The sequence below is a fragment of the Typopeltis vanoorti genome, chromosome 17 (assembly GCF_054136105.1).
Source record: "Typopeltis vanoorti isolate ZY-2024b chromosome 17, IOZ_Tvanoo_1.0, whole genome shotgun sequence".
In the NCBI taxonomy this organism is placed as follows: domain Eukaryota; kingdom Metazoa; phylum Arthropoda; class Arachnida; order Uropygi; family Thelyphonidae; genus Typopeltis; species Typopeltis vanoorti.
In genome coordinates, this window is record NC_143565.1 from 94,826,525 (window position 1) to 94,850,606 (window position 24,082).

General features: G+C 37.4%; 1 protein-coding gene across 3 annotated transcripts in view; it reads right to left on the reverse strand.

Moving 5' to 3' along the window:
- Lpin (phosphatidate phosphatase LPIN) overlaps nt 1-17,979 on the reverse strand; it is a 443,299-nt gene extending 425,320 nt beyond the window's left edge. For 2 of the 3 annotated variants that reach the window (XM_090407133.1, XM_090407129.1), the window contains exon 1: nt 16,959-17,094. The gene's annotated coding sequence lies outside the window, so the exon portion shown is untranslated. Of the gene's footprint in view, nt 1-16,958; nt 17,095-17,893 lie in introns of those variants that run through there. The other variant, XM_090407132.1, reaches the window with a different exon arrangement.
- Between the last annotated feature and the right edge of the window lie 6,103 nt (nt 17,980-24,082).

The window sequence follows — 24,082 nt, forward strand, 5'->3', positions numbered from 1 at the left end:
ATGTAAAGTAGACGCGCATTCGAAGTTGTTCATTCCAGTTTAAGAACTGGAATATCATCATATTCTCCTAATTATGAAGCACTGGCCAATGAAATGCAATGCCAAAGATCACACTAACTTACATATATATATTTAAATGTTTATATAATGTAAACTTTTAAGTAATAAAACATTTGATTATAATGTAAACTTTGTATGTATTCATTTAACAAAAGAATTAAAAAAATTTCGTTGAAAAAAATAGATGGTGCCCGTCGCCCTACCGGTATTTTAGAATGTGCTCTAGGAAACAAAAAGGTTGGGAACCCCTGTCTTAGAGAATACAACAACAAAGGTAAGAAAGCTAAACACTGTTGTAAAACTAGCTAAACAAAAGTTATGGGAAGACTTTTGTAAGAATATAGAGAGTAAATACCAAGAAGGTGGCAAAATATTCTGAAGGCTGTTGAAAAAGCTCAGAAATGGAGGAAAGAGTATTGTAAAAGGAATTAGAGATGATAAAGGTGACATGAAAACAGGAGAAAAAGATATCCTTGATGTATGGAGTAATTACTTTGAAAAATTGGTAAATGAAACAATCAGTGACTGCACAGTGGTAAAAAACATTGACCAGGCATGCAATCAGGAATACATATTGATACTTGAAGTAGAACAGCCATCAAAAGCCTGAAATGTGGAAAGGCAGCTGGAGTAGATGATATTTGACCAGAAATACTCAGGTATGGAGGTATAAAAGTCTTACAGTGGCTGCACTGCATAGTTCAGAAGGACTGGACAGAGGGACAAATTCCAGATAATTGGAGTAGAGCTCTCATAAGTACTCATATATAAAAAGGGAAATAAAACTGAATGTCGGAATTACAGAGGTATTTCTCTACTGAGTGTTCCTGGTAAGATTTATGAAGTATACTTGAGAAACGGTTGAGAAGAATTGTGGAAGAAAAGCTTGGTGAAGAACAAGGATCAGATTTTCACTTTATAACAAATAGCTGACAAATCATGGGAATCTAACAAAAATCTGTATTTATTTTTGTAGATCTGAAAAAGGCATATGATATGGTGTTAATGGGGCATTATATCAAGAAATACTAAGTCTTTATTTGAGTTGTAAGCAGTTAGAATTGAAGGAAGTACAGGAAGATGATTTTATGTTAAATCGTCTCAGACAAGGTACATTATCCATTCTGTTATTCATTATCTATATGGATCACATTATGAAGGAAATTTGTATTAAACCTGACATCAAAATTGGAGATGTTAATGTCAGTTCTTTACTTTATGCAGGTGATCTTATATTTCTAAATAAATCAAGTTGAAGTCTGCAAGATTCCCTGACTAAACTGAATAACTGTTGTAACAGATTTGATACAAAGGTCAGCAATAACAAAACAAAGACAGTGAAAATAGGCAGAAGCACTGAAAATATCAACTGTATTGTGAATGGGGAACCTATAGAACAAGTAAAATATTTCAGCTACTTAGGCACGATTCTTAGTGAAGATGGTAAATTAAATATGGAAATAGACAACAGAATTAACAAAATTGGTATTCTAGGAAGTCAGATGAATCAATTTGTATGAAATAAGAGAGAAATTAGTCAAAACACTAAATTAGCTGTATACAAGGCGGTGTTCAAATCAGTTGCGCACCCAGAGGCGGGTGGCAAGGGGGCCTTGCCCCCACCCCCTAAAGAAAAAGGAAAAAACACTAGAAAATTTTCGAAAAATCTTTTCCTAATGAATAAAATTAATTTTTTTAAATTTGAATTTGTGCCGTCTATATACTACTCGTGAATCAGTGATTATTGCAGATGCTTGGTCATAGGTCGTATGCGATGCGTAGTGTGTGTATTCTGAAATTGTCTAATCAACTCGGTACCCCCCCCCCCACCTAGATTAAACCCCGAGTGCACTACAGGGTCAAATGAATTGGGGGGGGGGGGTACTGCTGGGAAAGAAATAAAACATTTCACCAAAGACTAGAGACCACAGATGTGAGAGTCCTGAGAAAGATTAGAGATATGAACAGACATCAATGGCAATATCATATTAAAACGAGGATATTAAGAAAGAACTCGACATTGTTAGCATCCAGGAGTGTGTTAGTAGAGCTAATCTCAGGTGAAATGGTCACTTAAACAGAATGGGAGAAGAAAGATTAGTACTATCATATCCTATACAGCCCTTGAAGGTACATGTCAGGAATTTGATGATGTTCATCTAAAATAGTACTGAGTGTGGGAATTACTGATTGCGTGGCAGCTGCATGTGTTCTGTTGGAAACACATGCAGCTGCCATCCAGCATCCCTTCACAGTATACCTTGAAATTCACAGAACAAATTTCTTTTCATGTTCCTTCATCCCTCCTACTGCTGTGTTGTGGAACAGTCTTCCCCTTATATGTTTATTATTATGATTATTATTATTATCATAATAATAATGTTATGTACCCTTAAGATGCCAACAGCCTTAGTTGGTGAAACTAGCTGGTATAACATAGTTGTTTATTATATGTACTTGATCAATATAGTCCCATTAGAAGTCATTCCAGAGAATAATAATAATTATTATTATTAATATATCCAGAGGCAAGTGACCAAGATGATAGCAGGTCTATGGCATGAACCTTATAAGAACAGGTTGAAGATTTGTGGGTTGCAGACATTGGTTGATAGGCGGAAGAGGGGTGATATGATTGAGACATTCGAATTACTGAAGGATTGGGTTTCTATAAGATTAATTCAGAGGATATTTTTCAGAACAGGTCTGGTGGTGGGAGGACTAGGGGCCATCCATGGAAACTGGGCAAGAGTGTGATTAGCAAATGTGCTAGAACTAGGTTTTTTGCATGGAGAGTGGTGAATGAGTGGAATAAGTTGCCAGAGTCTGTTCTGGGTGGCATGACTGTGAGTGGGTTCAAGGCAAGGTATGATAGATACTGTGTGGAAGCTGAATAGTTGTTGACATGATGTTTAGGGCCTACCTTGATGAGTCTAAGGACTCCTTGGAGTTGCCCGTAATAATAATAATTATTATTACGATAAAGAGCCAAGAGGCTATTTTTCTGGCGGCGTAAATTAAGTTAAGGGGATAATAAATCCCTCATTATTTTAAAGCCAGATACGAAACTCGGAAATTGAAATCTAATAGTTTCATGCCAAAGAACTATCGGCGAGTCCAAGCGTCTGGGTAGTACAACACTAGGGCAACTCGTTGCAAAGGTGGTGCAAGCTCCATCACTATCCTTAATATTTTCTCATAATGTAAAACACAGCTCCTAGGAGATGTATTACTGTTTTACATTATGAGGAGAGGTCACTACCTAGATCGGTTTCAACCTTTATTGAGGTCTCATCAGCGAGTAGGTAGACCTGGAATATCAAGGTTTAAGTGAACTGAACTTACATATACCCCTACTAACGAATTGCCAGACCGGTGTACCCATATATTATTATTACTATGATAAAAGATCTATTGAAATCATAGATTTCGATCTCCGAGTTTCGTATCTGGCTTTAAAATAATGAGGGATTTATTATCCCCTTAACTTAATTTACGCTGCCGGAAAAATAGCCTCTTGGCTCTTTATCTTTCAAAGGGAGGGATATGTTTCAAAACTCAATGTTTGGGTGGCGCATGAATTGAATGAGGCCAATATGACTGCTCGCATATCCATCGCTGCGACGTTGCCAAGAAAACGTGGTTTGCGACCCATTTTTTGAAGCAGATGATTACGGGAGATGAAAAATGGGTCGTGTACGATAACGTGATACGTAAAAGATCATGGGGGCACAAGAGCGAACCGCCGCAAACAACCTCGAAAGTGGGATTGCACCCAAAGACGATCATGCTCTCTATGTGGTGGCATTATAAAGGTGTTGTCCACTACGAGGTGTTACCATCAGGCAGAAGGATTGATTCAACTGTCTATTGCTCACAGTTAACGCGACTGGCCCGTGCAATTAGCACAAAACGTCCTGAATTGGCAAATTGGAAAGGAGTTGTCATTCACCATGACAACGGCAGACCCCACACATCGTTAACAACCCAGAATAAATTGTTACATCTTGGCTGGGATTTCTGCCACATCCTCCATATTCACCAGACCTTGCACCTTCCGATTACCACTTATTCTGATCATTGCGGAATTCTCTGAAAGGGAAAACCTTCGCTAATGAGGAGACTGTCAAAAGACGCCTGGATCAGTTTTTCGCCAGTAAACCTCAGGAATTTTATGAACGCGGCATAATGAAGTTGGTGGACAGATGACAAGAGGTCATTGATAAAGAGGGTCAATATATAACTGACTAGTATGTATTATATATATTAAATAAATTGTTTCATTCCACTCTGAAAAGCCAAACGAACTTATTTGCCAACCCAATAGAATTCCAGCTGTCAACCTCAACAACAACCGTCCACCTCAACTGTCCAAACTACAACATTACACAGTTCCTTCTACCACAAGGATGGAAGTTGTGAATTCTGTCCAATTGCAAAATCTCGAATCCTCTCTGTTTGATTGACATCTCAACATTCCCTTACCAAACCAACCTCTCACTTTCATTTGCTGTCTTTATTACTCCCCAAACTCCAATAACCACTCTGCCCTGTTCAGCTCTCTAGAGCTCGATTTTCTGCAGTCAAACGTTCTAATAATGAAGTCATCCTTCTTAGGGGACTTAAACATCCACAACTCAAATTTAGATTCTCCAGTTTCACTGTATAAGCAGGCAGGAATGCCAAGGTATATGCAATTAGCCATGGCCTACCAGAGATCGTCAATCTCCCTACCAGAATACCTAACGATACCCTCCAATCTTCCAACACACATCTCTTCTTAGTCCAAATATGCTGTGGATGTCAGCTGTCCTCTTGGTAACTCAGACCACAACTTCATAAGTCTCCTTTGCAATGGCATTTCCTTCACCCAACAGTTCCCAGTCTTGTGTCCTTTGGCACACAAGGACTCTGCGACTTCAACTCCTCCTTCCCATGATCCAACTATCACTTAATTTTCTCAATCCAAACACCTGCTCAAATTTAATAAAAGAAATCCTCCTTACAGAAATGAAGGCCTTCATTCCACTCAAAATACCATGCGAACATCTATGCCTTGGTTCTCAAAAAAGTATGACAATGCAGTACAGAAGCAAACTCAGCATATCACAAGTGGCTCAAGACCAAAACTCCAGGTGCTCACTCTGCTTACATTGCACTGCCAAGAGCTGTAAAAGTACCATCAACAAATCCAAATCAGACTTTGAAAGGAGAAAATGCTACAAACGCACTTCATGACCAAATGGCAGGCATGCCTTTTGGTCCCTTGACAAGGCCACTGGATGAAAAATTTTGTTACTCATGTTTCCTCCACTCTCACATCCAGATGGCACTATAGTCACCTCATCCAAAGACAAGGCCAACTTATTGGTATCACTCTTCTCTTCCAATTCCTGCAATTATGACCAAGGCATAGTTCCCCTCCCCAAGCTTACCAAGAACTGTTCACTCTATGTTACCCATAGTCTTAAGGTAAAAAGAAATTCGAAAAATCCTTAACAACCTGAACACAAACTAATCCAAAACATCTATCCTGTATCTCCTGTTCAATCTATCCTATTCAACTGACATCTGCACTACAGCAGGGAAATAGGTCCACATCCATTGCATTCCATAGAAAGGGGATAAAAGTCAGGCAACAAATTACAGTCCAATTGCTCTCATGTTTGTTCTCTCTAAAACTATGGAGGTTATCAACAGTCTACTTCTGCACCACCTGGAGACCCACCAACTAATCACTGACCAGCAAAATGGATTTCACAGCTCTCGATCTAGAGCTGATCTAGCCTTCACCATCTACCTCTGGACTCAAGCCATGGAAAAATTTAGAGAAACGCACACGTCGACATCTCAAAAACATTTGATCAGGTTTCGCACAGGTGCTTACTAAGCAAAATGCCATTCTATGGTCTGCCTTCTATCCTCTATAACTGGATCACAATTCAAACAAGCAGAATTTTCATCAAGGTTTTGGTTTGATTTTCATTTCAGTTCACAATAATTTTGGTTTTGGTTTTAGTTCACTATTTTGGTTGAGTGCCGCATGTTTTAATTGCCTCTATGATGCCTATTAATAGTTTCTAATAGCGTAAACAAGTTGACATTCATAGTGTTTTATTCATTTTGTGTAGCTATAAAATGGATTTCCATCTCCTAGAAAGCGTTCAAAAATATGTACTCTTTCTCAGCACACATTCATGATTCAAAGATAAATTGGCAATGAGTTGATTTGGCTAATGTTAATGTGATTTAAAGCAGTTTAGGAAGACAGTATCTTTTCTACAGACAGAAAAGGAAAATGTGGACAAAAAAGAAAAGCTAACTTACTCAAGATTGTTTACTAGTTAGGAAATAAATCCAAGATTGTCTGATGTAGACTTACATAGAGACTCGCAACTAGTGGGATTAATGTTTCTGACATCACAGTCCATCAAAGATTGTTGGAAGCAGGGAGAACTGCCTACACACCAAAAAATAAAATAATAATAATAATAAATTACTGTTGAAAAAAGCTATGCAGAAAGAGAGACTAAAGTGGGCAAAAGTGTAAAAAACTGAACTGTTGAGACAAGTGGAAGAAGGTCATATTCTCAGATGAGAGCCATTTCTTTGTCCAAGGAGAGCGAATACCCTATGTTCACAAATGAAGTCCGAGAGTCCGAATAACAAATCCAGTAGGAGTTAAATGAATGAATAACACCATTAATCTTGAGCTGCAAAAAAACAAACAACTATGGAGGGAATTTAAGGAGAAAGGTGACCGGCAGACACATGAACAGTATAAAGCCCAGGCTAGAAGGGTAACGAGTGTGGTAAGAAAAGCAAAAAAGGATTACGAAAGAACATTGGCCATGCAGGCTAAAGACAATCCTAAACAGTTTTTTTGATATATTGCAAGTAGAAGAAAAAATGTATATGGTAGAATGATTTTAAAGAATGGCGATGGTAGGGAGGTAACTGAATCAGTTGATATAGTTGAATTACTGAGCAAGCACTTTGCAAGGGTATGTCATCCAGGTGGTGACATTGCAGAAATGAATGAACCAAAAGTTTATATGGGAATTGTGGTGAATGAGGTGGAGGTGAGTAGTCTATTGCAAAACCTCAATGTCAATACATCTGTGGAATTGGATGGTATACCAGCTCGTGTCGTACGTGAAGCGGCTAAAGAATTGTCAGAACCCTTAACCATTCTGTTTAATCTGAGTCTCGGGTCTGGGTTAGTCCCGAGGGGGGGAAGAGGGGGAAAATAGTTACACTGCATAAAGGAGGTTCCAAGACTGCTGTTGTAAATTACCGACCGATTAGCATATCAGGAATCGTTGTCAAGGTCTTGGAGAAACTAGTCAAGAGAAGAATACAGGATTGGATAGATGAAAATGGGATACTGTATGGGGGGGACAACATGGTTTTGTGAAGGGTAGATCATGCCTCAGAAATTTGCTCACGTTTTATAACACAGTAACGAGTGAATTGGATAAGGGTAATGGGTTTTCAGTGATTCTACTGGACCTTGCCAATGCCTTTGATAGGATACCACATGGAACTCTAATCAGTAAACTGGAGCAGATGGGGATGGATATAGGGTTGTTGAGATGGATAGGAGGGTGGTTGATGGAGAGATACCAGAGAGTGGTTTATTCAGGAGTTGAGTCCAAAAGACGGCTTGTGACTAGTGCTGTGCTGCTGGGTTCTGTTCTTGGACCACTACTTTTCAATTTGTTCATTAACGATATAGGAAAGGATCTGAGAGGAAGTGTTCACTTGTTTGCTGATGATGCAAAGTTGGGTAGAACAATTGTGAGTGCACAGGATGTCAAACTTTTGCAGGATGATTTGGATAGTTTGGAGGACTGGGCTAAGGAAAATGGATGTCAGTTTAATGTGGCAAAGTGTAAGGTTATGCATTTTGGAGTGAAAAGATTAGCAGCAGTATATCACATTGGTGGAACCGTACTCCAAGAGATTGATGAGGCCAGGGATTTGGGAGTGTTGGTGGATAGGGAGTTGAAGTTTAGGGGGCACATTGCAAGAGTGGCTAAAACAGCTCATCAAATCACTTGGTTACTGAAAAATACTTTAACGAGCAGAGACAAACAAGTTATTGTTCCTCTATATCCAGCCCTGATAAGACCCCATCTGGACTACTGTGCCCGGATATGGGCGCCAGGGTTTCTTCTTGATGGGGAAGAGGTGGAGAGGAACCAGAGACGTGTGACCAAAATGGTGGCGGGTCTGTGGAATGAACCTTATGAGAACAGACTGAAGATTTGTGGTTTGCAAAAATTGATTGATAGGTGGAAAAGGGGTGATATGATTTAGTAATTTGAATATCTCATTCAAATTACTGAAGGGTTTCTATAAGATTAATCCAGAAGATATTTTTGAGAATAGGGCTGGTGGTGGGAGGATTAGGGGCCATACATGGAAGCTGGGCAAAAATGTGTTAACAGGGGTGTTAGAGCTAGGTTATTTATTTAGAGAGTGGTAAATAAGTGGAATAAGCTGCCACAGTCTGTTGTGGGTGCTATGACCGTGAATGAGTTTAAGGCGAGGTATGATAGATACTGTGTGAAAGACGAATAGTTGTTCTTGACATGCTGTTAGGGCCTCCCTCGATGAGTCTTTCGACTCCTTGGAGTTGCCCGTAATAATAATAATAAAAAATCAGCAGCTGAGAAGACTTCTCTTCTACCGCCCATCTTCAACAAGCTCTTAAACACTCAGCCAAAAAGATGATCTGGTGTTGTTTTACACATGATGGTCCAGGATCACTTGAGCCTGTTGACGGTATGATGACAAGTGACCAATACATAAAAATATTGGAGAAAAGAGTGGTCACACAGATCTAGAAAGACAAACAACTCATCTTCCAATGGGATTTCGCTACATGCCATACTTCAAAAAAAGTGAAAGAGTTCATTAAAAATCACAACATCCAATTGTTTCTGTAGCCAGACATTAACCCAACAGAAAATTTGTGGGCCATAGTAAAAAAGACTTGGAAAATTAAATTGTGATACAAAGGATAACTTAATTTAATAATCCATTATAAAAGTATGGTTTCAAGATGAAGAAATAAGAAAAATGTGTTCTACATTAGTAGAATCCATGCCTAGGCAAATTAATGAACTTATTAGGAACATAGGATCACATTTAAATTATTAGGTAAAGTTGGAGTTTCATTTTTGTGCTTATTTTCTTGCAAAATAAAAATTTTTCATTAAAATGTGAGTGATCAGATTAATTTGTTCCCTGCTGTATGAACCAGAGTAACCGCTAGCTAACACCTATTTACAGTCCAGCTTAACAGAACTAACTTCTCTGCCTCTTCTTTTATTCTGTGTACTTCTGTTCTGTGGAATGGTCTCTAAACTCTGCCTTCCCCAAAGGATACAACCCTCAGCTGTACAAAAAAAAAAGTGAAGAGATTCTCCTTTCTTGCTATCCTTTTGCCCACACATGGCAGTGATATGCTACAGGTCCTGAAACCTTTCATGTGTGTGGGTCAGATATATAAAAATAATAAGTTTAGCTAATAAGAAATCATGAGCCAATGTGGTGCCCCCCCTCCAAATGTTGGTGGAGAGAAAAACTTCCTTCCAAACAAAACAACTAATTAAGATATTTGTCAATGTATTAAAGATCAACTCTTAAATCTAAAATGTTATATAATCAGCTGCACTAATTACTAGCTCTCTAGTTGGTTGCTTTAACCACCGTCCTTGACATATATATGTCCATAATTACATGGATGTGAAGTGTCTATTGAATTCAATATAACCTTTGAATATTATAAATAATATATACAAAAAATATTTATATATATATATATATTTATATATATATATATATTTTATCTGTGTGGTCAGGTGGGTGGTTAATAAACAAATTACACTCCATTTTCTAACATGCAGATTTGAATCCTACCCTCTAAAGCAAAATTTACATGACAATACTGTACTGCAGATTTATGAACTTCATGTGTGATATTTCCAAAAAAAAAAAAAATGAAACAAAAATACACGAGCATGCCCTATGTACCCAAGATTGCAAGAATAAGCTTTAACTGGAAAAGGTAGTTATATTAACAAAACTACTTTTTTTAAAAAAATAATAAAAAATAAAAAACCTTAGGGCATCTGTAGTTGGTAATGACAATGGCGTGTTTAATGGAGAGACCTAGATTTGAACCTGAGTATAGGCATGAAGTTTGTTTCAGTTGAAAAGACCTTACAAACTAGTGAAGCTAGCCAATCTCATATGGGATGAAAGAGTTAATTCTCAGAAATTCAGTCCTGACAATGCATACAATTAACAAAATAATACTCTTGCCTCATATACAGGTTTGGTCATAATTACAAACAAACAAACCATTGATTAAAAATGACCTGGATTCAAATCCTGTCTAGGGTACACAGCACCTTTATAACTTTCTCTCTCTCCTAACTGAAGGTGAGCTAGTCAGTCTCATACTAAAGTAGCAGGCTCTTTCCTCCCACATAACTGTGCTGATTGCATGCAATCAGCACACAAAAATACATTTGTGCAGTAGGTTGATGTCATACTGAGTGGCTAAAAGTGGGATTAAGAAGTATTTAATAAGCATGCAGTGAAGTGTCCCTGTGTAATGAGTCTTGAGACTCCATGGATGATAATTTTGTTGCTCATATTTTGGTCCAATTTTATAATCTTTTTCTGGGGTTTTAAGTTGTTAATTTAACGGGAAGGTTTGCCTGTTTTGTGGAAAATGAAAAATCCAAGTTTCTTTCCAGGAGACAAAATCCTTCTACCTCCTTTATGAGACTAACTCCTCTCAGATGAAATGTTATAATAAATTTTTTCATGTCCCAGACATGATGAAAACTTTAGTTGGAAAGACCAGAGTTCAAATCAAGCTCCACTGCTCACAGTAGAAAACATGCCACTATAAAGAACATTTAACCACGCTACCGGCCAAGAAGTCTATAGACGTCAAAGTTACCATGGACGCAAAGTGCATATTAAAATTGTAATACCATCGATATTACATTGAGATATGTGATGGATATGAAGCATATGACGATGCGTATTTGATCCATAATGGCCGTTAAGGTGGTTAATCAATAGACTAAAGCACAGTTCCTGTTTAACTTTTATGTAAGCTCAATACTGATTTAACGTGTCCAAAATTTTACATACAATACATGGGGGGGGGGTAGCTGCATAGAGACAGACATGAATGATTTAAAGTTTAAGGTACTATTTTTGTGCATTTACAAATATTGTAATTATGCATTGCTGGAGAGAGAGAGTAATGTTAAATTCTATGTTAGTGTTTATATTTTTGATATTTTAAATAATAATGTGCAATAATCAACTATTTATAAGAAACCTTAAATATTGTGCACCTCACACGTTGCCAATGACACCAAATTAACACAACATTTATTCTTAGCAATATTCTCATGAATTCAGCCCACACACACACACCGAAAAATTGTGTAAAAACATTGGTAACTATTTCATGTTCCCCCACCTGAAATCTTTTGCTTGCATGAAGTGCTTCAAAATTTTTGCCGATTAATTTTTATAAATTTGCATAAAGTATTACATCATATAGCTAAGATCACTGTTAAGGTATATGCAGCCTCTAGGCAAGCATTATTTTGCTGCCCCTGAATTCAAGAAAATATGTAAAATTAAAAACAAAAAAAAAATGGTGTTTTGTCACCATGCAAACCTGATGCTCCTAGGCATTGTTTAGCTGCTCAGATTACATTTGCCCTGCATGTAGCACATTACATTACATGTGTGTATGTACCTGGTTTTGAAAATTTAAAACTTCTGTAAGCCTAAGTTAATAATGCCTGATGTTTAATAAGTTAATTTGTTTTCAGATGAAACTTGAAAATTTTTTCAAGTACTTTAATGTGTGTTTGGGGGGGGGGGGGGGAATCAGCTTTCATGGAAAACTATATTGAAATAACGTAGTTTTCCATGACCCCCACCCCCGAAACAATGTTGTCCCACTGTTTCGGAGGGGGAGGGATGCACACACTTCAATTGTAGGCAAGCATTCATTCGGTCATGTTAACATTAACCTTTTCTGATAAACCCCATGATATGATAGGCATTAGGCCATGTACTATTATTGGATGTAATGGACTAGACTTTATCAAAGATTCAGTTCATCCCAAAGTCTTGATTTCTGATGTAAAATCAATACTTTGGGCAGATAGTCAAGTTTTTCCCATATCTTTTCCTTTAAACCACATTATAACGGCACCTACATTATGGCAAGGTACATTATCGTTTTAAGAGAGACATGGATCTGCTCTATAAAACTGTAATAAAGGAGCAGTTTTACTTCTATAATATATCTTTTGAATTCCACTCATGAAAGGTTCTAAACCTATATTATATTAATATTGTTTTTTTTTTAATTCTAAAACAAGGGCTGACCCAACACTTGTTTCAATATTATTATGTGACACCTCCAGGGAGTCCAAAGACTCATCGAGGGAGAGTGTGCCGACAGCATCGAATGATTGATCTCCTTCCAACTACTAACCATGCTCAAACTTGCTTAACTTTTTGCGTGAGTCATTAGTAGCAGAGGCTCTACCAATCGACCAACCTTTGCTGGCAATATGGTGTAAATGACCTCGGTGACAGAGCAGTTCTCCACCAACAGGCTGTGAATCTGAATCCTGCTGTAGACATGGATATTTTTAATCTTTAGGTGGGATAGGAATTTCAGATTGCCAGTGTGAGATCACCGCTCCGTACTGAAAGCCTGAAGGGCTTTGAAAAATTCACCAGGATTGGTCTCTAAGAGCAGGGTTCCAGATTCATCCTCCTAAGGATGGGTTGAAAAGCTACTACAAATAATAGCTGTAAAATCCAATCTGTCAGCAGTCAATTTATTTAAACCTCTGTCAGAGTTCAGAAATTTATACTCTTAACGTTTTCTATCCATTTTTTTCCAAGCCTTCCCAGTATATATTTCTACTCTTCCATTTTGAAGAATGTGAGGAAATCTTTTAGTAGGCAAGCTGACGATACCACTAACTTTTTTTTCTTTGATTCTTGTTAATGAAGTATAGTCATGTAACTCTCTTCTCTGATCTCTTGAATGATTTTCATTTCAGTTTCCACGCTGTTTTATTTATTTTCCTTAAGCACTTGTTTTCAAAAGCCTGTCAAGTTTTGTTCTTTCTTCTTTTTGATAACTCAAGTCTCTGCACCATAAAAAAACTACGAAGAGTGCCAATGAGCTATGTACTGTAGTTTAAGTATGAGAGAGAGAGAAGGGGGGGGGACAAGTTTCCATGTATTGTAATTTTGGTAATAGTAGACCACACTAGATTTATTCCATGTTTTATAGTTTCTTTATAATTTAACCTGTCTGTGATCAACTAGGTAATTGAATTTTTTAATTCAATTACCAGACCTGATCAAATGCCTTAGAAATGTTGAGATACCACACGAGTTTCCCTAGACCTTTCCATGGCCTAAGTCCAAAAGTCGGTGATCAGGTCTGCATTGTGACTGCTATGATGTGGACTGGCAGAAGTTGTACTAGGTGGCCTTGAATAAGAACAAGAAGGCTCAACTGCTAATTAGAATAGGAGGCAAGTTTGTGGCATTTGGTCCTTTCAAACTCTGATTTAGATTTACTGATGATTTTTTTGCAATTGTGACAAGATGCACTGTAGACTGTTGTGATGAAGTTTTAGCCTCAAGCCATTTGTGATATGCTGCATTTTTTTTTTTTTTTTTTTTTGTAATCGGGTATTTGGGGTAGAGTGAAGGCCTTCATTCTGTCTGCATTATTTCTGTTATTTGGTCTGGATGGGTGTTTGGATCAGAAGGGCTGAAATGGTAATCAGATCACGGAAAGAAGAAGCAAATATCATGGAAGTTATTCCATTCGGCATCCTTGTAATGTTAGAGGACACAAGACTGAGCACAGCTGGGTGTACAGATGTTCTTAAATGACAGAAACATCGATCAAGGTTATGGTCTGATTTACGAAGATGAGAAATGACATCCATGATATATCTGGAATCTTGAAAGGGAGCTTGTTGGGAAGAGGTCAAAGGTATTGGGAAGATGGACTATCTCTGTTGGGCCACTGTTAATAATAAATACCTCAGCATCTCTGCCTGCTGATCATTGAAACTGGAGGAGGGAAGTGAATTTAAAGTATAGACAATGAAGTCCCCCAAGAAACACAATCTTGTTATTTGGGTATTTCAATAGCAGAATATCAAGCTTTAGGGATAGGAACTAGAAGTGCCAGACTAGTTTTCAGAATCTGGATATCTCTATCATCAGAATAGTGGTAAGAAATTTTGCTACCACTGATAGCAACAGAGACAGCAAATGTATACAACATGGATAAGCAGGAAATTTTGAGCCAAAGCAAATCAAATAGGAGGATTCAAGGTTTTGCATTCTCTGGCAATGTCAGTTCTGATAAAGGTACAAGTGCCACACTCATGGCAGAAGGGACTGTTTAAGATGTAGTCTGGACAGTTGAGATGAAGAATCATTGTTGAGGTCACCAGGTGAGGTTCTATTATACATCTCAGGTGGTTTTAATGACTGTTGGTGATACACATTGTTTATATTGCTTTTGAGGCAGCAAATGGTAGTAAACTGAATATGAAACTTTTTTTTTTGTAAGGATTATTAATGTCTTTTTGTTGCAGCTTTTCTTGGTTGGATTTTTATTCTTTTTTTATAGAATTGGAAGAGTGAAATGAATGAATAGTGAAATTAGGCAAAGAGGCACTGTAAAAAAGTTGTTACAAGATGCTGACAAGAATGACAAGGAAAGATGAATTTGCTGTTTTAAGGATACTTGTGACATAAGACTGAATTTTTTGTGTTTACGTGCATTTATCATTCAAGGAAAGATGAAAGTTCTATTCATAGCAGAACATATAAGGATGCAGCACATCTGCAATGAATTCTTACAATGAAACTTGCAAGCTCATGGAGACTAGAAACATATCACAATACAGGACCACAAAAAAAGTTCGCTATGGTAGAGTTTCTGTAGCGAATTGCTTTTAGCATAGCATAATACTCAGGGAGTTTTGTCCTCATATTTCAATGCGGTCACTAGATTCTTTGTAGGATCTCCTACAAAGAATCATTCAACAGTACCTTGAACCAGTTCATAGATGCATCTACTATCCATTTAGTCAACTCACTCCATGATGGGAAAAAACTCTCTATGAAAAAAAAAAAAAAAAATCACTTCTCACTCCATGATTTACAATAGCCATTGCACACTTAAAAAAAGAGAGAGTGTGTGTCAATAAATGATAAAATACAGAAATCTGGGAACTTGCCAAGAAGAGTCAATTCATCCTGAAGTGGAGAAAGAAATAATGGATGTACGAATTGGTCACTAACATGCAAAATCACAAGCTTTATACATAAAATTTTCCAACTGTTATACAAGCCACATAGTTACCACTTTAAAAACTACAATGTTCATAAAAGAAAAGTTAATTTTCCTACATGTAATAATAAACAATCATCCCACAAGACGGATTGATTATCCTATTATCGGAATGGATTCAACTTCTTCTGGCATGCGCAGAAGTGTCGAAGGGTCTCGTACAGTACTTAAGAAATTCTAACAATTATAAAATATTCTCAGAGGTTCATAACTTATCAGCATAATATGTTTCATTACAGAAATTATATAACAGCCTGGTTGGCTAACTGTATAGCACCTCCACTCTGTTTGAACTGTGACATGTGTTTGAAAATGCCTTCAGGTAGTGGATGACGTTTTCATTGCTCAATGTGAGACACTCAATCCAGCTTACTAGAGGTCTGAAGTGGCTTAAAAAATGTATAAAATTGTTCTCTACAACAGAATCGATGGATTATCTAACCGTTACTGCCACAATACAACACTAATGGGTGGTGGACAGTAGATGGCATTGGTGTAGATGATGCAGTTTGGTGGATTGAGTAACAGAGACAGAGGGTTGTAGGTACCCTCCCTCAATGAATCTTGGACTCCTTGCAAGCTGTCACATAATAATAATAAAATGTGCTATAAATCAACTTCCAAGCTTTGTTGGGAAGGTAACAAATAAACTACATCTCAGAAACAAAATATATTACTCTCTGAGAGCCGTGAATACACTCAAAGGTACATAAAGATATATATACACACAGACTAGGGAGGCTCCGCCCCCTGACGCCTACGGCGCCCAACTCCCCCCGAGTTCCGGACAGGTAGGCTGGTTTTCTTTGAATTCTGATAACTCGAATTTTGAAGACTCGAAAGGGGGGGTTCCCCCCCAAAGTTCCGGACTGGTAGGCCGGTTCTCCTTGAATTCCGATGATGACTCGACACTCAGGGTAGCCCCATAAGCTTCAAAACGTTTCAAATAACTTGACAAAAAACGTGACACAAAAACGTTACTAAAAAGGCTTATCATTTTATATTATACAGTAGATATTATGTGAAGGGGATAAATTGTGTTTGTCTTTTAGTTGGACAAGTAATCCAATGCAGCTTACAAGAATACAACCATTGGAAAGAGTTGCCTCGTTATTATGCTATTAAGACATGGCTATTTCACAAGAATTCTGCAATTGCATTTTATGACTGCTTATGATTAAATGTTCACTGGCCTGACAGCTGTTGCAAACGGCAGGACTGAACTCATAAAGTATCAGACAGCAACGTTTTGAATATTATGGTAGGTTGTGTTTGAGATATGTATTATTCGTGATATCGAGGTATGTAAATCATAAATGTTGACGGAAATAAATTATCCCCACTAGCCAATGTGATGTAATATAACATGAGATTATTTAAAACTACATTTGAAAGTTGAAAGATATGAGAGAGTATACAATGGAGAAATGACTCATACCTCAATCAAATGGAAGTTAAACTGCGTATTGTAAACCCACATTTTTCAATAAATTAGCACTGGTTAAAACGTTAGCTACCGAACCGAAATGTGAATTTAATTGAACATAAACTTCGCTTCACCCACAACACCAATCCGCTGTGAAAGTAAACATTGATCATGCGCACTAACCTATTAAGGAACTTCAATTTAAAAATAATAAAAACAAAGTAATATTGAGACACAATGAACGCTAAGCACTGAAAATATTAGTGTTTTATTATTTCTCTAGAATGAAAGAGAGGTGCATCAGTCAACAACAGCATAACAACATATTTCGAAAGTAGTGGCAGCGTTTCTTCCCCCTTTTCCCCAACACACACTACAAAAAACCTCAAAATTTACATAGTTTAGATTTTTTTTTCCTTTCTAGTTTTCCGTGTGACTAAGTTTTATCACCTACTAATTTTGACTTTAGTCGGTGATAACATATTTCAATAATGCTTGTTGAAGGGGTTCGCTATAGAAATCTCCGAGAGAGAGAGAGAGGAATACTGTTGTTAGGGGTTACAAGCAAAAAATCAATGAAGCCACACACGAGGGGCTGAAAATTTCCGATAAACACTTAGAACAAAAATGATATCAAAGCAACTCTTCAGATGCATCCTAAAAGAAAAAAAAATTACAGTTTGATGAAATATGAGGACTAATATCTTTTTTGTTCTACGTGTTTATCAGAACTTTTCACACCTTGTATTATTATTTATTATTTTTTTATATAATCCTGTGTAGCTCCTCAGTACAAGTAATTATTATGTATTTTTTTAGAAATGAGTATGGAAAAACCAAAACCTATCACAAATGTAATAAGAAATAAGTCTTAAATATTAAGAAATATAATAAAATAAATTTTTTAAAAATAAAAATTGGAAATACGAAAGCAGGAATGAACTTACATATAAACCATTTGTAACAAATAGTGATACTCTTCAGGGTAAAAGCAGCTGTATATAGTTGTAAATATTATTTAATGTGATGCATATATGTATCATTGATTTAATAAAATAGTCTCAGGTGAAGTGGCTTATGCTTCCACGGGATTAAGTCGCCGCCTCCCCCCCTCCCCGAAGAATGGCGACCAAAGTTCAATTCTTGTCGATAAACTAAAAGAATTTACTCTGATCCTTTTTTGGACCAGTTCCCGAGTTAGTCGATCATCATTGTCTCTCTCTCTCTCTTTTTTTTTTTTTCTTTTGTCTTAAGACAACGTATTACGAAAATTCCTGAAAAGCTATTGACAAAATCTGCTGCGTTTTATTCTGTTAGATCATGCTTGGGTCTACTCCAAATACAGTGATATTAGGAGAAAAATTATTAAACTAATATTATTATTATTAAGACAGGGAGTCAGGGACTCATATAAGCTCTCATACTTCTTGAATATATTCACACTACTTACACACACAACCATGAATGACAATCAATTCCAATCACGCCCCACTCTATGAGAGAAAATTTTAGCTCTCACCCCCTTCTTGAAGGCTTTCCATCTCAACTTCCAAGAATTCCCTCACGTCCTTTCCCCACTCACAATAAAATGTAAAATTCCATCCACTGTAATCCTCTATGAGCCTTCCAGAAGTTTGAAAGTTTCAATCATATCACCCTTCTTCCTCCTGTTTGCTAGTGTCTGCAGTCTAGGAAATCTCGATCAGTCTTCATAATCACTATTCCACAATCCTGATATCATTTTTAATACACGCTTTTTGCACTCTCTCCACTGTATCAGATAACGTTGAAAACGGGAGACCAGACCTACGCACAATAGTCCAAGTGAGGTCTTATCAAGGCCTTGTAAATAGACAAAATGTCATTGTTTTCTTTACATGTAGAAATTTATTTTGGAATTGCAATTCTCTTTTGAGCTATATTTGCAATCTTTGCTACATGGCTCCTGAACTTCAACTTCACATCTACTAACACTCCAAGATCCCTAGCCTGATAAGTTTCTTCTAGCATAATCCAGAGGCGTAGTTATGGAGGGGTGGAGGGAGCGGTCTTCCCCGGGTGGCACTTTGAACTTTTGCAGTTAATTCTAAAATACAGTCTGGAAAACTCATTTCCAAATATTGTAATACTACTGCGAATTTTCTTCACAATTGATGTAAGTGTTGTTAATTGTAAGAGGAGTTTTTCTAAATAAAATTGATTACGAATTACGTACATTATTATGAAATAGACTTCGCTAATGTCATCGACGATTTTGCTAACAGAAAAGCAAGAAAAGTAACATTTTAGAATGTTGAAATTAAAGTTTTACTTCAAAAATAAACAGAGTGTTTTAATTTATTTCCCTATACGTCGTTTTGACTTTTTGTAGTATTTTTGGTGTGTATTGAGAGAGGGCAAAAAACTCAGGGACCGCCCCAGGCGGCAAAAGCTCTAGCTACATCACTGGCATAATCCCACCAATATAATACGACATTGGATATTTAATCACGCCAGAGTGCATGACTTTACATTTACCCATTGAACTAACATTTATTTTCCCAAGCCAACATTCCAACAGGCTGGAATGTTGGGTTGGGAAAGATTCGGCGGAATCTTCCCATCCAACCGACACCATGGCATAGAATCCAGCATGCTGTTCAAGTATGTCGCATGTGATACCTGAACAACATGTCACATGTCACGTTGTCGCATGTCATACTGTTCAAGCATGTTGTTCAAGTATATCGCATGTCAAATCCTTCCAAAACTCATTAATGTACAGATTGAAAAACAATGGACCAAAGGACCTCGTGGCACACTATTGATTACCTTAAATCTTGGACATACAAATGCCATATACCACTTTTGGATATCTGTCAGTCAATCAGTGAATCAGCCACTGATCATCCGTCGATGATAATCAGTGGCTGATTTACTGACTTATCCACGCTTATATTGTATAATCCTTTCCAATATTCTTCAACTTCTGGAAGAGGCTTCCATGTTACTCTCAAAAGCCTTAAGAAATTCCACGAGTATCATGTTGTATTCATTTCCCTTATCTAACACAATAACTTTAAAATAGATAGTAATTTGCTCAAATATTGCCTTCCCGTTGCAGCGCCGTACTTATGAATAGGTATACCAGGCTTTAGCTGGGGTCCCGAAAAATTAATGCCAATTTTAGGGCACCATACAATGAGGGGCCCAGAGCACTTAATATTAAGACTTAAGTGTAAGTATATCACTTAGTAAACACATGCTTGTAAAGTGTAGATACTCCTTCAATCCATTTCAATATGCAAGCCCTTTTCCGAAATCTTCACCCTATTATATAGATATTGATAGGCCAATAGATGGATTCATTAGTCTTCACAGCACCCTTGTGCAATTGGATTACCATACATAGTGTTCACTTCTGTGGAATCTTTCCTGTTCTGAGACTCAAATTACATAACTTGGTCAAAGGAAAAGCCAGTTCAACTCAACACTCTCACATCCATACTGATATCCCATCAGTCTTGCAGATTTATTATTCAATTTGTGCAAAACCTAATAATTCCTCCTCGCAAACATAAGTTTGTGCAGGTCAATACAGTGAGGATGTAGCAATGAAAGCAATGTTGCATACATCAGGTTGATCGTTTTTATCAAAATAGTCACTCATTTGTTGAATAACAAATGTTGCAGCTGTCACACTCATGCCATCTGCATTCCATAGACTTATTCTTTTATATTCATTCTTTCTTTTACTCAGTGCCTGTGTAGCTCAGTGGAAGTGACCTTTTTACTCCCAGGGCACTTGACCGCATGAAGAAAGACCTAGGTTCAAATCTAGTCTCCCACTACAAGAACATTTTCTAAGCCTTTCTTCGAACGGTTCTCGAGTTAGTCGATCTCTGGCATAGGCAAACGGCATTTTCCTCCTGAAAACTCGGGTCTTTCGTCCCGTAAATTCAAGAAAATCGACGTAGAATCCACACTATGTCAGAGAATAAATGCATGCTGTTAGGATTAGGGACCACGGGACGGCGGCACTTGTCAGCTGTCTTGTTTCACCGAATGCCAGATTTTGTTAGTAATAGTCTTGGGCCAGCTACCTCTAACTGGCTTCCAGTGGAGATTCAACTCTTCACTTATTCTCCAAAAAGTTAGATAGCGCTTAAACGGCTTCGCCTACTTTCTATGAGGTAATCAAAGGCATTATTAGTTTTTTCCTTTCTTTTACTTGCAGCTTAACAATAGAATTATTTTGGGTTGTCTTTAGCTTGCAGAGCCAGTTTCTGTAATATTCAGACAGTTTTCCTTACAACAGTTGAGACTCTTCTAGCCTGGTCCCTATAATTTTTTCTAACTGAGATCACCCAACATGGATTTGGGGAGAACGAGATAAAAGACAAGTCGAAGCTGCAGAAATGAAGTTCCTTTTAATTTTATTTATTCGTATGGTGTTTCCTCCCTTTTCTTTTCCTGTCCCTATTGGAGAGAGTTGAGCACCCTCTCTTATGGGGGGTTAAGTATTTCTGGCTGTAGATCCGTGTGTGTTCACAGGGCCGGTTTGCCTGCTTGCGGGATGAAAAACCCCAGATAAACTAGGAAAAAAATCCAACTGCCGCTCCCAAGACCGGCTAACTTGGCTATGGCTGAGGAAGATCCTCAAATTCCTCACGTCTTCGACGGGAATCAAACCTGAGACACTCCTTCCCCAGTCATATGGTTGCGAAGCGCACAGCCACTAGGCTAACCACGCAGACAATGAAGTTCCTAAGACCGCACGAAGGCTATGAAAGAATAGACAAGATAAAAAATGAAGAAATAAGAAAACATTTATCATAATTAACATAAGAAAAGACTTCACAAACTATAGAAAGAACTAGAAAAACCAAATAGTAAGAATAAGTGAGGAGAGATTCCAAATATTGCTTGGAAATATAAATCAAAGGGACACCGATCAAGAGGAAGATCCAGGAAAAGATGGGAAGAAGACGTTTTAAACCTTTGAAAACGTTATTGATAGTCGATTAGTGTATTGGATTGGAGATTGGCAAACATCAATTGTTGATATCTGATAGATATCAACAAATGATGTTTGGGGAGAATAATATCCTAGAAAAGAAAAGTCACCAGTGGCATGCCCCAGTGGTTCGTTTGGGGCAGTGCCGGATTTACGTATAAGCTAGAAAAGCTACAGCTTAGGGCCTCGCAATCTGCAGGGGCCTGAAATAAAATACAAAAAGACCAGCTGATGTAATTTAAAATAGTAGGGGGCCTCTGGGTTTTGTATAGCTTAGGGCCTCTGCAAGTCGAAATCCGGCCCTGGTCTGGGGGCAATTGTTTAAACGATTGCCTAATACGGAAAGCCAAGAAGTAGAAGAAGAAGAAATCGTCCTTATGCACATGGTATTTCTTTTTTTTCCACGTCATCCTTTTCATATGAGTCTCTTAATTAATAAGATTACACATCTATTTCCCTCCTATCCTATTTATTCTTTGAACTCTAGGGATACAACGTTATATTGCACCATCTAGATATTTTTTTAATAAAATTCTTCCGATGCACTGTATATTCTTCCCACCCAACCGGCACGATGGCGTAGAATCCAACATGTTGTTCATAATTTCCTGCTTTGTAGTTTACCGTGTAACCTTTTCTGAATGGAACATTCATAAACTTATGCAGTACTCACCCAATACTGCATAATCATGCAGTACTGTTGATGGCAGTACAGCATGATCACTGTCACCAACCAGTGGCAGTAAAGTTACCTCTTTAACTGAAAGCCATCTAACACTAGAATGAAATCTATCACTCTTTGACCTCGATTTCCTTCTAGCACATACTGTTGAATAAGTTCTCTAGCAACAGCTCAGTAAATTTAGTTTAATTATCAACTTAAATATCATGAGTACAGTAATTGCAAAATTTCTGCAATGAAATTCATAAAACATTAATACCTAACCAAAAAGGATAACTAAAAAATGAAAAAAAAAATGTATCACTTGAAAAATCCGTATAAAAGAAAATTTTTAGTTTAATGCCAATCTAAATATAACAGTCCGAAAGAAATGTATTGTTTGGAACAAATATTTTCTTATTAACAACAGTCTTCACGTAGTGCTACGCTCGACAAACGCATTATGGCACCTCTGGGTAAGTTCAATGTGCGTGATGTTGCTATCATTACTATTTACCCTGGAATGCATATATAATCTTTTTCTTTTTTTTTTTTAAGTTATACAGGCTGGAGTATATTCAACGTCAAAGAGCATCAGTCTTCACACTAACTAAAAATAAATGTTGTTTATAATGCTCAGTGGATGTGGCATTTGCACACCACGGCTTGACCGCACGAAGGAAGACTTTGTTTCGAAACTAGTCGTCGACTAGAAGAAATTTTTATAAGCCTTTTCTCGACCGGTTCAATAGTTAGTCGATCCCTGGCACAGGAAAGTGGGTTTTTTCTCCCGGAAACTCTGATTTTTTGTCCCGTAAACTCAAGAAAATCGACTGTAGGACCCACATTATTTCAGACATTAAATATATTGTGTTACGGTTAGGGATCACGAGATGCCGACACTTGTTGAGCCATCTCTTTTCATTGGGTGCCGCTTAATTAGTGATAGCCTTGGGCCAGCTATCTCTGATTGCTTCCAGTGGAGATTGAATTGCCCACTCAGTCTCCAAAAGTTAGATAGGGTTAAAATATGCTGACCGTATTTCCTTGAGACAAAAAAACGAGACATTGGGACAGCAAAAACGGGACGGGAGTTATGTAATATTCTGTATTCATGAAAAAAATAGATGATAAAAAAAATTTTATTAGATAAACATATTGAGCTTACCATTATTCTTCAGTGACAGAACCTATACAAATATTTAGGTAGACGTAGAGTGGAGACTGTATTTCACTACGATCGTACCATGAATATTTCACCGTTGAAGTGATCTTACGCAGCAAATTTCGGTCTTTCAACGTCTTATCATAAAACTTCTCACACCCCATGGCACAATTTTGTCTTATAATTAATATAGCCCTCATTGTCCCAACACTTTATCTAGATTTCTCCTTTGACTGCATATTGTTCATAACAGAAAATATTCTCTCACCAAGTGCTGTACTTCCTGGAAGACAAAGAATAAACCCAATATTACA